At 46.2% G+C, this 15,195-nt stretch overlaps 1 protein-coding gene and 1 pseudogene across 1 annotated transcript in view; one reads left to right on the plus strand and one right to left on the minus strand.

Annotated features, from left to right (window-relative positions):
• The window catches only part of LOC124712468 (LIM/homeobox protein Lhx5), a 477,246-nt gene that overhangs the window by 216,213 nt on the left and 245,838 nt on the right, over positions 1-15,195 (plus strand). The window lies entirely within an intron of this gene.
• On the minus strand, positions 9,682-9,799 carry LOC124712591 (annotated as a pseudogene).

A 15,195-nucleotide genomic window follows, 5' to 3' on the forward strand; every position in this document is an offset into this window, starting at 1 on the left:
GACACGCATTCGGGAGGATGACGATTCGAACCCGCATCCGGCCATCGTGATTTAGGTTTCACGTGATTTCCCTAAATCCCTTCAGGGAAATACCGGAATGGTTCGTTTGAAAGGACACGGCTGACTTTCTTCTCTAATCCGATGGGATCGAGGACCCCGCTGTTTGGTCCCCTACACCAAATCAACCAACCAATCTATTTGCGATAGAACATGTGTGGTACCAGCTCGGACGTTGCAAGATCCCCTCGCTTCTAAACTGATACTGTTACTACTCAGTTTAGCCGCGAGTCCGTAGAGGGTGGCATATGTGACGTACAGTGTGACTGGTCAGCATTTCCACCCGGAATTTGCGAGTGTAAGTCGGACCTTCCTCGATCCGCCTTGGTGGGTCGTGTCGTCGGATTTCCTCCTACCTGTGCGCGGTGCAGCTCTCGTAAATGTCGTCCCGTGCAGATTCTTCATTGGCGCAATGGATGTCTCTGTCGGTGGAAGCTAATTATCTGAAATTGCTGTCGGTCAACTTGGGGGTATCTATTTACTCGAAATTAACATTCAGAATGCCGTAATATCACTTTTATTCCTATTAGATCAATAATGAAACACGCATGTCACAAACTGCTGGTAACCGAGAGCAAGACAGGGAGAGCTCTTAACGCCGACTGCCAACTTTGGCGCGCAGTCCGTATCTCTTACTAGTTTCGTCACAATTCGTGGATTTCCGATCAAGTTCGTACTTACTAAGATACGCATTTGTTAATGAACGGGTGTCAATTTTAACGAGGCAAAATTACGATAAATAGTTTTAAACATCCAGAGGCTCCTCCTAGTATTCGTGTTGTCATAAATGACTTTGATTATTAAATATAAATCAACAAAAACGGTGACTCTGGTGCCAAGATGGCGATACTTACCGTCATGTACATTTCCCAGGCTAACGCTTGTTGCTACGGTCCAGCGCCGAGCCCCACCCCACCACGCGCGACGTACGGTCGCTTCGTCACCTAGCCAGCCAGCGTGGGAAATGCTCTCCGATTCATGGCCAGCTACGGACTACAGCACTTCCTATCATGAATACATCAACGAGAGACAATAATTTATTAAAACTGGTAAAACTGTCTTCCTCAAGCCGACCGGAGTGGCCGTGCGGTTCTAGGCGATACAGTCTGGAACCGCGAGACCGCTACGGTCGCAGGTTCGAATCCTGCCTCGGGCATGGATGTGTGTGATGTCCTTAGATTAGTTAGGTTTAAGTAGTTCTAAGTTCTAGGGGACTGATGACCTCAGAAGTTGAGTCCCATAGTGCTCAGCTATTTGAACCATTCTTCCTCCCGTAAGAGGCACAAGGTTCAGAGGATATCAAAAAGCAGTTACATCAATTGTGGGTCAACTTGCCACAGGAGAGAATACAGTGGCTCTGCAACACGCTTCACAACGTAATCAGAGCACGCGCCCAGGTCACAGAAGGTGCACAGTCACACTGGGATTGTACTGACAAATCCTTTGTAAATTTGGCTGAAATAACGTGACGTATTCTCGCAATCTAGGAACAATTTTGTTCCTCCCTCCTCTTCTGGGCGCTTCACTTTTCTTGTCAGGCAGTGTATTTCTCCCGCGGTCGATATGTCATTTTCTATACAAATCAGCTGTAACTTCCCGCAGGCGTTACCAGCGCAGAGGGTGGTCCCCGCTTCCCCTGTCCAGTTCCAGCACGCAGTGAGTAATGAAGCTGCGAGGCGGCTGCCGACCCCGGGTCAGGTGGCGGCGGTGACCAGGGCAGGCGACCCCCGCCGTATTAAAACGAGCATTACTCATGGCGACGGCGCCGCTGTCCGCGAGGCATTAGCGTGCTCCCTGGGCGCCACTTTGCGCCCCCTGCTTCTATTACTCACGTGCAAACTGCCCACTCACCGCCCAGCCGCATTCCCCGTGGAGAGTTGCAAATCCCGAGCTTAAACGACGATGGCGAAATAACCGTTCCTATTCCTCCCTGCGCTCCAAATTTCGTGAGTCGAGGGTGAAAGGCGACTAGTTCTCCCATGTTAATAAAGTGTTCTCATCTTGAGTTGCCTGAAAGGGAGCAATGGTCCATCGACCCCTGGCATTCTCAAGCGCGATTCGTTCTGGTGTGATTTAGTATGAACAGGGGTCGGTGGATGAAATGTGGTTGCATCAATCACAATCCACCATAATACATTCAATGAGGAAAAAAGAAAACACTTTTCATCCGAGGGCTATTCGGAAAGTAAGGTCCGATCGATCGCGAAATGGAAACGATAGTGAAAATCCGATAAAACTTTCCATAGATGTGTTAGGCAGTGTTTCTGGATGCCCGTCGATCGCGTCATGTCGCTCTTTTCAGTTTTGGGCGGACATTGGACACATAAGGATGCCCAGAAAAAAGTGACTCATGCCAAGAGTGTGGGGTCTGGTAAGAGATTTTGCCTGAAGCTATTCATCCCACTTAAAATGACTGTCATGCATTTCCTTCTTCATGACAATTCTCGCCCACACTCTGCAGGGGCAAAGGTTTCGATGGGAAGTGTTTCATTAGCAACAATACAGCCCGTAATTGGCTCCCACTGAGTTTAGTTTCTGTTAACATGAACCGTTGGCTATGAAGACAACATTATGGCACAGACAACGAGCTGTAGACCTGCATAGAGATTTGGCGGAAAGCCTTCGGTGATGAGGGCATTGTAAAGTTGTTACAACGCTAAGACAAATGTCTAAGTCTGATGGGCGACTATGTAGAGAAGTAGATGGAAGGTCTAGCTAACTGTTTCAAATAAAACATTTTTGAATTCTCGGTGGTTTCCATTTCGTGACCTATCGGACTTTACTTCCCGGCTACCCCTCGTATAAAACACTTTGCACGTAAAACACTACAGTACACGTAAAACAATATAGTACACACAAAACAGTGTAGTACACCCAAAACACTATAGTACACACGAAACACTGTACACAAAAAACACTCCACACACAAAACACCGCATATATGAAGAAATCTATCAAAACGAAGTACATCGCAAAGCCTAAGACCACTGACGGATGGAGCCCACGCATATTTTCTGGTTATTTCGATTTCTTACGACTGTTAAAGACTGTATCTGTACTGCACCGAAGCAATCAGCACAAACCTGCGAATGACGGCGGTATGCGCTGTGTCGGTTACTTAGAAACAGACTTTTTAGGCATGTTGGAGGTTCCTCTTTTTGTCGGCTCGTAATTCACTAAAAGCAGTTCGATTTAACATTTCTTTGATCATGGTTATCCAGTGTACACTTTCGACGGCCACGTATTTGTTTGCACTTGCGGATTGCGTCGGCAAGCGGATGTCATCTACCAGGCGTCCCGTCAATGGCGCGCAGTGAAAGTTCGAGAAAAGGTCGACTAATCTCCATGTCCGAATTGTGCAACTTGCCCGGCAGATATAAGAACCGGGATTCTCTTACGTGGTGTTCTCATGCAGAGGACTGGAAACGATCGAACAAGAACTCTAATGCCATAATTTTTACAATCGCCAGTGATCGTAAGTTATTTCATTTTCTGTCAGTCGCAATCACAGAACTATTACTTATGACCAGAATTCCAGAAACTGTAATATTTGTAAAGATCCATATTACAAATATGGAATTTAAAAATCGTTTCTCTTCTTTACAAAGAATACTTTACAATAAATATAAGATGAAGCACTTGATTCAGTATACGCTACATGCAAATGTACACAAGAGAGGTTGTCGTATTGACTAACAGGCGTGGATTATACACGTAAGTCTTTGCTCTCACTCTTAGCGCTACGTGCGCGCGTTCTCTGTATGTGACTTCAGAACACGAAAACAGTTTTCTTTACAATTATCATTCTGTATGTTGTTGTTGTGATCTTCAGTCCTGAGACTGGTTTGATGCAGCTCTCCATGCTACTCTATCCTGTGCAAGCTTTTTCATCTCCCAGTACCTACTGCAACCTACATCCTTCTGAATCTGCTTAGTGTATTCATCTCTTGGTCTCCCTCTACGATTTTTACCCTCCACGCTGCCCTCCAATACTAAATTGGTGATCCCTTGATGCCTCAGAACATGTCCTACCAACCGATCCCTTCTTCTGGTCAAGTTGTGCCACAAACTTCTCTTCTCCCCAATCCTATTCAATACTTCCTCATTAGTTATGTGATCTACCCATCTAATCTTCAGCATTCTTCTGTAGCACCACATTTCGAAAGCTTCTATTCTCTTCTTGTCCAAACTATTTATCGTCCATGTTTCACTTCCATACATGGCTACACTCCATACGAATACTTTCAGAAATGACTTCCTGACACTTAAATCAATACTGGATGTTAACAAATTTCTCTTCTTCAGAAACGCTTTCCTTGCCATTGCCAGCCTACATTTTATATCCTCTCTACTTCGACCATCATCAGTTATTTTGCTCCCCAAATAGCAAAACTCCTTTACTACTTGAAGTGCCTCATTTCCTAATCTAATTCCCTCAGTATCACCTGACTTAATTCGACTACATTCCATTATCCTTGTTTTGCTTTTGTTGATGTTCATCTTATATCCTCCTTTCAAGACACTGTCCATTCCATTCAACTGCTCTTCCAAGTCCTTTGCTGTCTCTGACAGAATTACAATGTCATCGGCGAACCTCAAAGTTTTTATTTCTTCTCCATGAATTTTAATACCTACACCGAATTTTTCTTTTGTTTCCTTTGCTGCTTGCTCAATATACAGATTGAACAACATCGGGGAGAGGCTACAACCCTGTCTTACTCCCTTCCCAACCACTGCTTCCCTTTCATGTCCCTCGACTCTTATAACTGCCATCTGGTTTCTGTACAAATTGTAAATAGCCTTTCGCTCCCTGTATTTTACCCCTGCCACCTTTAGAATTTGAAAGAGAGTATTCCAGTCAACATTGTCAAAAGCTTTCTCTAAGTCTACAAATGCTAGAAACGTAGGTTTGCCTTTCCTTAATCTTTCTTCTAAAATAAGTCGTAAGGTCAGTATTGCCTCACGTGTTCCAGTGTTTCTACGGAATCCAAACTGATCTTCCCCGAGGTTGGCTTCTACTAGTTTTTCCATTCGTCTGTAAAGAATTCGTGTTAGTATTTTGCAGCTGTGACTTATTAAGCTGATAGTTCGGTAATTTTCACATCTGTCAACACCTGCTTTCTTTGGGATTGGAATTATTATATTCTTCTTGAAGTCTGAGGGTATTTCGCCTGTTTCATACATCTTGCTCACCAGATGGTAGAGTTTTGTCAGGACTGGCTCTCCCACGGCCGTCAGTAGTTCCAATGGAATATTGTCTACTCCGGGGGCATTGTTTCGACTCAGGTCTTTCAGTGCTCTGTCAAACTCTTCACGCAGTATCATATCTCCCATTTCATCTTCTTCTACATCCTCTTCCATTTCCATAATATTGTCCTCAAGTACATCGCCCTTGTATAGACCCTCTATATACTCCTTCCACCTTTCTGCTTTCCCTTCTTTGCTTAGAACTGGGTTTCCATCTGAGCTCTTGATATTCATACAAGTAGTTCACTTATCTCCAAAGGTCTCTTTAATTTTCCTGTAGGCAGTATCTATCTTACCCCTAGTGAGATAAGCCTCTACATACTTACATATGTCCGCTAGCCATCCCTGCTTAGCCATTTTGCACTTCCTGTCGATCTCATTTTTGAGACGTTTGTATTCCTTTTTGCCTGTTTCACTTACTGCATTTTTATATTTTCTCCTTTCATCAATTAAATTCAATATTTCTTCTGTTACCCAAGGATTTCTACTAGCCCTCGTCTTTTTACCTATTTGATCCTCTGCTGCCTTCACTACTTCATCCCTCAAAGCTACCCATTCTTCTTCTACTGTATTTATTTCCCCCATTCCTGTCAATTGCTCCCTTACGCTCTCCCTGAATCTCTGTACAACCTCTGGTTCTTTTAGTTTATCCAGGTCCCATCTCCTTAAATTCCCACCTTTTTGCAGTTTCTTCAGTTTTAATCTACAGGTCATAACCAATAGATTGTGGTCAGAGTCCACATCTGCCCCTGGAAATGTCTTACAATTTAAAACCTGGTTCCTAAATCTCTGTCTTACCATTATATAATCTATCTGATACCTTTTAGTATCTCCAGGGTTCTTCCATGTATACAACCTTCTTTCATGATTCTTAAACCAAGTGTTAGTTATGATTATGTTGTGCTCTGTGCAAAACTCGACCAGGCGGCTTCCTCTTTCATTTCTGTCCCCCAGTCCATATTCACCTACTATGTTTCCTTCTCTCCCTTTTCCTACACTCGAATTCCAGTCACCCATGACTATTAAATTTTCGTCTCCCTTCACAATCTGAATAATTTCTTTTATTTCATCATACATTTCTTCAATTTCTTCGTCATCTGCAGAGCTAGTTGGCATATAAACTTGTACTACTGTAGTAGGCGTGGGCTTCGTATCTATCTTGGCCACAATAATGCGTTCACTATGCTGTTTGTAGTAGCTTACCCGCATTCCTATTTTCCTATTCATTATTAAACCTACCCCTGCATTACCCCTATTTGATTTTGTGTTTATAATCCTGTAGTCACCTGACCAGAAGTCTTGTTCCTCCTGCCACCGAACTTCACTAATTCCCACTATATCTAACTTCAACCTATCCATTTCCCTTTTTAAATTTTCTGACCTACCTGCCCGATTAAGGGATCTGACATTCCACGCTCCGATCCGTAGAACGCCAGTTTTCTTTCTCCTGATAACGACATCCTCTTGAGTAGTCCCCGCCCGGAGATCCGAATGGGGGACTATTTTACCTCCGGAATATTTTACCCAAGAGGACGCCATCATCATGTAATCATACAGTAAAGCTGCATGCCCTCGGGAAAAATTACGGCTGTAGTTTCCCCTTGCTTTCAGCCGTTCGCAGTACCAGCACAGCAAGGCCGTTTTGGTTATTGTTACAAGGCCAGATCAGTCAATCATCCAGACTGTTATCCTTGCAACTACTGAAAAGGCTGCTGCCCCTCTTCAGGAACCACACGTTTGTCTGGCCTCTCAACAGATACCCCTCCGTTGTGGTTGCACCTACGGTACGGCTATCTGTATCGCTGAGGCACGCAAGCCTCCCCACCAACGGCAAGGTCCATGGTTCATTCTGTATATGTTTAGCATTATGGCCAAGTAGACGATATATGAGCATTATAAAATAGTATATTAAGTAACATATACTTTAAAAGGTTAGAGTATGCATCGCAAAATAAAGGAAAGCGGCATTTAAAAGTTGCCAACGGCCTTGCCGCAGTGGTAACACAGGTTCCTGTCAGATCACGGAAGTTAAGCACTGTCCGGCTGGGCTAGCACTTGGATGGCTGACCATCCGGTCTGCCGAGCGCTGTTGGCAAGCGGGGTTCACTCAGACCTTGTAGGGCAATCCGAGAAAGCTACTTCATTGAGAAGTAGCCGCTCCGGTCTCGTAAATTGACGTACGGCTGCGAGAGCGGCGTGCTGACCACATGCCCCTCGGTATTGGCATCCAGTGGCGGCTGTGAAGTGAGGATGACACGGCGGCCGGTCGGTGACTTGGGCCTTCGTGGCCTGTTCTGGCGGTCTTTTGGCATTCAAAAGTTACAAAAGTAGGCCCAGTGCATTATGACTGTGTGAGGGGGCCATTGCTGACGCTCATTTTTCTGCAGCAGGTTCCCATTGTTTAGTCATTTTCTTGGCGGTGCCGAAATGGCGACACAGCTCCTCACTGCGGTGGACGCGAACACTCTAGGTGCAGGTGGACCGTGGCTCAGTGAGGAAGCTATTCCCAGAAAAGCTGGGCCTAAATTTTACAGATTTGTGAATGGCTGCAAATTTCGCTGCGTGCAGTTTTCCTGTTTCCAGTGCAAGTCTGCCTTATCAATACTTACGTAATTCCTTAGGCAACTTTCCCTAAGAATCAAGTTCATATTGTTTATACACTACTGGAAATGGAAAAAAGAACACATTGACACCGGTGTGTCAGACCCACCATACTTGCTCTGGACACTGCGAGAGGGCTGTACAAGCAATGATCACACGCACGGCACAGCGGACACACCAGGAACCGCGGTGTTGGCCGTCGAATGGCGCTAGCTGCGCAGCATTTGTGCACCGCCACCGTCAGTGTCAGCCAGTTTGCCGTGGCATACGGAGCTCCATCGCAGTCTTTAACACTGGTAGCATGCCGCGACAGCGTGGACGTGAACCGTATGTGCAGTTGACGGACTTTGAGCGAGGGCGTATAGTGGGCATGCGGGAGGCCGGGTGGACGTACAGCCGAATTGCTCAACACGTGGGGCGTGAGGTCTCCACAGTACATCGATGTTGTCGCCAGTGGTCGGCGGAAGGTGCACGTGCCCGTCGACCTGGGACCGGACCGCAGCGACGCACGGATGCACGCCAAGACCGTAGGATCCTACGCAGTGCCGTAGGGGACCGCACCGCCACTTCCCAGCAAATTAGGGACACTGTTGCTCCTGGGGTATCGGCGGGGACCATTCGCAACCGTCTCCATGAAGCTGGGCTACGGTCCCGCACACCGTTAGGCCGTCTTCCGCTCACGCCCCAACAACATCGTGCAGCCCGCCTCCAGTGGTGTCGCGACAGGCGTGAATGGAGGGACGAATGGAGACGTGTCGTCTTCAGCGATGAGAGTCGCTTCTGGCTTGGTGCCAATGATGGTCGTATGCGTGTTTGGCGCCGTGCAGGTGAGCGCCACAATCAGGACTGCATACGACCGAGGCACACAGGGCCAACACCCGGCATCATGGTGTGGGGAGCGATCTCCTACACTGACCGTACACCACTGGTGATCGTCGAGGGGACACTGAATAGTGCACGGTACATCCAAACCGTCATCGAACCCATCGTTCTACCATTCCTAGACCGGCAAGGGAACTTGCTGTTCCAACAGGACAATGCACGTCCGCATGTATCCCGTGCCACCCAACGTGCTCTAGAAGGTGTAAGTCAACTACCCTGGCCAGCAAGATCTCCGGATCTGTCCCCCATTGAGCATGTTTGGGACTGGATGAAGCGTCGTCTCACGCGGTCTGCACGTCCAGCACGAACGCTGGTCCAACTGAGGCGCCAGGTGGAAATGGCATGGCAAGCCGTTCCACAGGACTACATCCAGCATCTCCACGATCGTCTCCATGGGAGAATAGCAGCCTGCATTGCTGCGAAAGGTGGATATGCACTGTACTAGTGCCGACATTGTGCATGCTCTGTTGCCTGTGTCTATGTGCCTGTGGTTCTGTCAGTGTGATCATGTGATGTATCTGACCCCAGTTATGTGTCAATAAAGTTTCCCCTTCCTGGGACAATGAATTCACGGTGTTCTTATTTCAATTTCCAGGAGTGTATTTTTAAATTTATATCTTACTTGTGATTTAATAGCGCTCTGGTACTACTACGAAATCAACTGTAGACTTCAGTCCCAACAATGAGAAAAAGCGCTCCGTCTTCAGGCCACAAGTGGCCCATCGGGACCATACGACCACCGTGTCATCATCAGTTGAGGATGCGAATAGCAGGGGCGCGTGGCCAGCACACCGCTCTCCCGGTCGCTATGATGGTTTTCTGTGACCAGAGCCGCTACTATTCGGTCGAATAGCTCCTCAATAGGCATCACAAGGCTGAGTGCACCCCGAAAAATGGCAACAGCTCATGGCGGCCCGGATGGTCACCCATCGAAGTGCCGGCCACGCCCGACAGCGCTTAACTTCGGTGACCTGACGGGAACCGGTGTATCCACTGCGGCAAGGCCGTTGCCGGTCAACAATGAGATCGTACCTATATTTGCATTGTGGGAATCCGTTCAGTCGACTAGTAGCTACGTTGTGATAGTTTGATGTCTAATATAGTTTCCTATTATTGTAATTCTCCCCTTTCTCTTTTGGTTTTAAACAGACCAACTGCACATAACGACTTTTAATAAGTCAGAACCGTAACGGTACTATTTGTGTCACCTGCGCCTAAACTGTAGATAAGGGGCTATGAAAAAGATTCGTCGGCCGAAGTGGCCGCGCGGTTCTGGCGCTGCAGTCTGGAACCGCGAGACCGCTACGGTCGCAGGTTCGAATCCTGCCTCGGGCATGGATGTGTGTGATGTCCGTAGGTTAGTTAGGTTTAACTAGTTCTAAGTTCTAGGGGACTAATGACCTCGGCAGTTGAGTCCCATAGTGCTCAGAGCCATTTGAACCATTTGAAAAAGATTCCGTTCGAAAGACGTACAGTCCAGAATCGGTATGCAAATCAGGCAAAATCGCCGTGAGCACTGAGGTGATCATCTCACCGATGCACCAGGCTGAAGATATCCATATGGTAAAACACCGAGTCCTGCTGCGTGGAGAAGTCCGTAACAGCCTGCAGCACATCCTCGTCCGACAGGAACCGTCGAACCTTCAAGAGCATTTTTAGCAGCCCCAAAGCGTGATTATCTCGTGGCGACATGGCTCGACTACAGGGCATCATCAGCTTGCCGCTTGTTGTTGTCCGTAACAGAAGAGGCTGGTCTCCCAGGTCGACTGGCGTCTTGTGTCAAATCGTGTCAAGCACGGAACTCCCGCATCCACAACGGTGGCTTTCGACGACACATTCATATTCTTCATTGTCCGACGGATATCTACCGGTGTTCGTCGCCGCGTCAGCCACGAGAATGTTGGTGCTTTCCGACGCATGTGCTAGTAATGTCACCACAGTTCGCATTTATGCATTTACCGCACGCCCGTCGGAGAGAGAGAGACGCGAATGCATGCCGGTGCTTATATACCGTCATCGGAGATGCGATGTATTGTATATATGCAGCAGCAACGCCCTCAAACGGAAAGTTATTGATCGCCCCTTGTAATTAAAAAGGTACCGGCCCACTTGTTTGTTGGTGAACCGGTTACAGCTCGTACAGTAGGCCTGTGCATTGGGAAGTGGCCGGTCGCTACTCGCAAGTCAGCGGTCCGTGGCCGTGTAGACGCGTGAGTCGGGACCTCGGCTGGCCGGGGCCGCGGGCAGTAAAGATGCAGCGGGGCGCCTGGCTGGCTGGCCGGTGCCTGCTCTGCCGTGCGCGCCGCTGCCCATTAGAGGCCCAGCCGCGCCACTCGTAACTCTCCACGTAACGAGCGCCCCTCAGCTGGGTAGGGCCGGGCAGGGCTGCGCCCGCGGTTGCGCAACGCCACCTCCAATACTTCAAAGGAGCGCCGCCCCGCTGGTGGCCTAGTCCGTGCTGGCGACCTCTCATGCCGGGCACATCAGGTTGATATCTTCTGGTAAACCTTGCGGGATGTAAGGTCGTGGTCCATGAAACTCTTCAGCACTGGACGAAACGTTAGGAGCTGAAGAGTTTCATGGACCACGACCTTACATCCCGCAAGGTTTACCAGAAGATATGTCATCCGGTCGTGAAAGCCTTCATACTATGAACATCAGGTTGATGCTGTCCCACGTTGCCTCCAGGCCAGATGACGGATGCAATTCGGCGAGGAAGGCAAACTGCACGACTTGTTGGGTGTTCCAGCAGTGACGTCAGTGTCTTCAGCATGAGGCAAAACCAAGGTTATCACGCGTGGTGGGGCGGCAACCCCTCATTACAGATGTCGGACGTCGCAGGCTGGGCACACTGGTAAAATGTGACATGCGGCGAACTGGTGCTCGGGCAGGTGTGAAATTCACATTCTTTCCGGTGAACTCACATTGACAGTTTGCACATATTCCGTGAAGACAGTACTCGTAAGATGCAGTCTGATTTAATTCTGTAGTCTTTATGAACGTGTGACTCTACTTGCCGCCTAGCCCTTGTGTCGTGCCTGTAACGGTTCCCACACTGGACGTGAAAAGTCACAATGCTTGTACCACACTTACTTGATCATTAGCCAGTTAACTGTTAAACTTTTCCATGCAGTCGTAGTGATTAACACTAACGTTGCATAACAGAAAGATTGTTGACAGTAAGTGTGTCACACTCACCTCTTTGAATTACTTATCTTTCATTGGCAGAAACCGTCTAGGCGATGAGTTTGTCTTCAGAAGTACTAATATTCACATCCGAGTCCTTTTAAATGACCGACTGAAACAATGTTGTTCTTAATCTCACAATTTATTACCACTTTATTATCCGTAACCCGTTCTCAAAACAGCTTGAATTGCAAAAGAACTGTTTACGAAGAATTTGCCAGAAATGGCGTTTTCGAAACATCTGCACACCAAGAGCTAAACTAGTGAACCGCATGAAAACAAAGAAAGAAACAAACAACGTTTTCGCGCGCTTTGTATGAATTCATATAAGCTCGTCTACGTGGCAGAAACATATACGTTTGGAATATTTAACAAATATTAAAATAAAATTTAGTTAAAGTACACGTATGTGTTTTCTGATTCTTCTATTTAAATGTTACAATACAGTGACCTTTTCACTTTAGTTTTTGATATCGCTATGCAGCTTTCTGGAATGAATGCTGTTTAAATCTTTGCTTACACTCTAAATTGTGAATATACTGCTTTAAATATGCTTCTGTCAGTGAATTTACTTATGTCATTCAGCAGAGTAAACGAGAAGAGATAAATAATAGTTTTTGGCGTTTCAAATAAACTTTGAACATTTCAAATAATTACATATATTTCACTTTTACGTTTAATGAAAAAAAATATAAAAAGAACAACTTTAATTAACGTCGTTATGACCCATTTCTGTTTACTATAGCTTACTGATTCAAAAGTGAAAAAGTATGATGACAGGCATCTCTTATGAAATGTAATTTTTGCAAATTACGTAAAAATCATAAACAGAGAAATTACTCTTGATTGAAAGATAATGCTGCAACGGCTACTATTTAATTATATCGAATTGTTCTTCAGTAAACGTGTACCGTCAATTTCAAAACTGAAATGGTGCCATTTCACTTTACGAAGCATTAACGAGGGAAAAAAGAAACGCGCTGAGTCCTGTCGTATTTCGAAAATGTCCTATGAAACCTTGGCCAGTACTGTGCAAGCGTACAATCTAAAACATCTTAGTTTTTAATTATACTAACGAGGTGTAAGGACAGAATTAAATACAGGGTAACGTTCTTCTACAGCTGGTATAATATTCTTCATGTTGTATACACAGCTTAGTAAAGATTTTTAAAGAGGACCTCCTGTTTTTCATTTTAGTGGAGAATCCGTGTGAAATGCACGCTTATTATTTTTCATTGTATTTTTACCCGTTCACTGGCTGTTTGTCAGTCTTCAGATAGAAGTGATTGTGATGTCTACCTATAATGTTTTATTGATGTGATCTGTAACTTACACAGCTTATGCCATCAGCCTCACACTGCTTCATAGCCGTAGGTTGATCGTAGTGCAGACCACAAGCACAAACTTTCAGAGAGAAAATGAAATGCGTACTTCTTACTTGAAAATTCGGATAGACGAATTAAGTTGGGAGAAAATTGTTTTAAGATTTACGAGCGTTAATGGAAGCGCTGGGACCAAGTAGCGCTTATTATACCGCTGTATGCCTGTAAATGCGAGTTTCGGGGGAAGGTTTCGTAAAAATTAGAACGAAAATGGCTTCTTACGTCGCTCTTGAAATATTAATCCCAGCCCTAAGGAAAGGAACTTTGCTCCCTTTGTACGCGATATTTCTACAGGGAGTTGTTAAGCTCATTATATATTTATTGTTGAAGCTAAGCTAAAGAGCGCAGACTTTTAAAGAGAAGAGACTCGGGGAGTCATTTACCATTCCGTTGCTGCATTATGGAACGCGCTCCATCTGAGTGGAGTTCAGCTCCGCCTCCTATTTGACGTCAGCTCTGGAGCGGGGTAGGACAGCAGCCGAGGAGGCGTCTCTCAGCTCAGCATGTAGCAGAAACACACTGACATTCGCAGTTTCAGTGGCTAAATTCTCACAACTGATAAATATTTGTCAAATTGAAAAACTCGAAAAGAAACCCCAACTACATGAAACCTTGTAATGCATACCTCTGAGCCAGTACACCATATGCGTAGGAAGTCAACACGAATATTCTGGGGAAAATTTACTTTTTGGTAGTGTTAGTATTTTAGGGTTCCTCATTTTCAGATCGGCCCAGGAAAGGTGGCGTTGTGGCGAGCACAGTGGACCCTTACTCGTGAGCACAAGTGCTGCGGTGTAATCAATTCGGTTCTCTTCACTTAGGGTAACACGTTATATCAAAGGTAAGCATGAACTAACGAAGACTGTAAACTGGTTGTGGGTTGAAGTCAGTTCCCAATAAATAATCGAAATGATAATAACAAAGTGACAACATATACCGAGGCTTGTGAGGTTCCCCTAACTAAAACACTTGACGGACCTGCGAAATAGCATAGTTAGCATGAAACGTACAAAATTTATCCGATTTCTCTCTCCCAAGCAACGTTTCCACCAGAAATTGACGTCCACATGAAAATATTACATATGTGGGCTCACTAAAATCCATATAGATAATGATGATTCCCCCAAATTACAACTTCGACACAGTATGCAAAGTTTTAAAATACTCTTACTGCCGACTGCTGTGGCCGGTAATCGAATCCAGATCAACTGTTTGGAAGGAAACTATACTGAACATTACCTTATTAATTATTATATGAAAGTGTGGTGTCGGAGATGTCCGAAAGAACAGATACCACGCAGAATCTGCAACTATTATATATTATATGTAAACTGAAGGTGGAGAGGGTAAGAAAGGAAAGGATAGGGGTCACTGCTATCAGCTGCATTGGGACATTACGCGGAATCTGCAACTATTATATACACTCCTGGAAATGGAAAAAAGAACACATTGACACCGGTGTGTCAGACCCACCATACTTGCTCCGGACACTGCGAGAGGGCTGTACAAGCAATGATCACACGCACGGCACAGCGGACACACCAGGAACCGCGGTGTTGGCCGTCGAATGGCGCTAGCTGCGCAGCATTTGTGCACCGCCGCCGTCAGTGTCAGCCAGTTTGCCGTGGCATACGGAGCTCCATCGCAGTCTAACACTGGTAGCATGCCGCGACAGCGTGGACGTGAACCGTATGTGCAGTTGACGGACTTTGAGCGAGGACGTATAGTGGGCATGCGGGAGGCCGGGTGGACGTACCGCCGAATTGCTCAACACGTGGGGCGTGAGGTCTCCACAGTACATCGATGTTGTCGCCAGTGGTCGGCGGAAGGTGCACGTGCC

This window comes from Schistocerca piceifrons, chromosome 8 (genome assembly GCF_021461385.2).
Source record: "Schistocerca piceifrons isolate TAMUIC-IGC-003096 chromosome 8, iqSchPice1.1, whole genome shotgun sequence".
NCBI classification, from domain to species: domain Eukaryota; kingdom Metazoa; phylum Arthropoda; class Insecta; order Orthoptera; family Acrididae; genus Schistocerca; species Schistocerca piceifrons.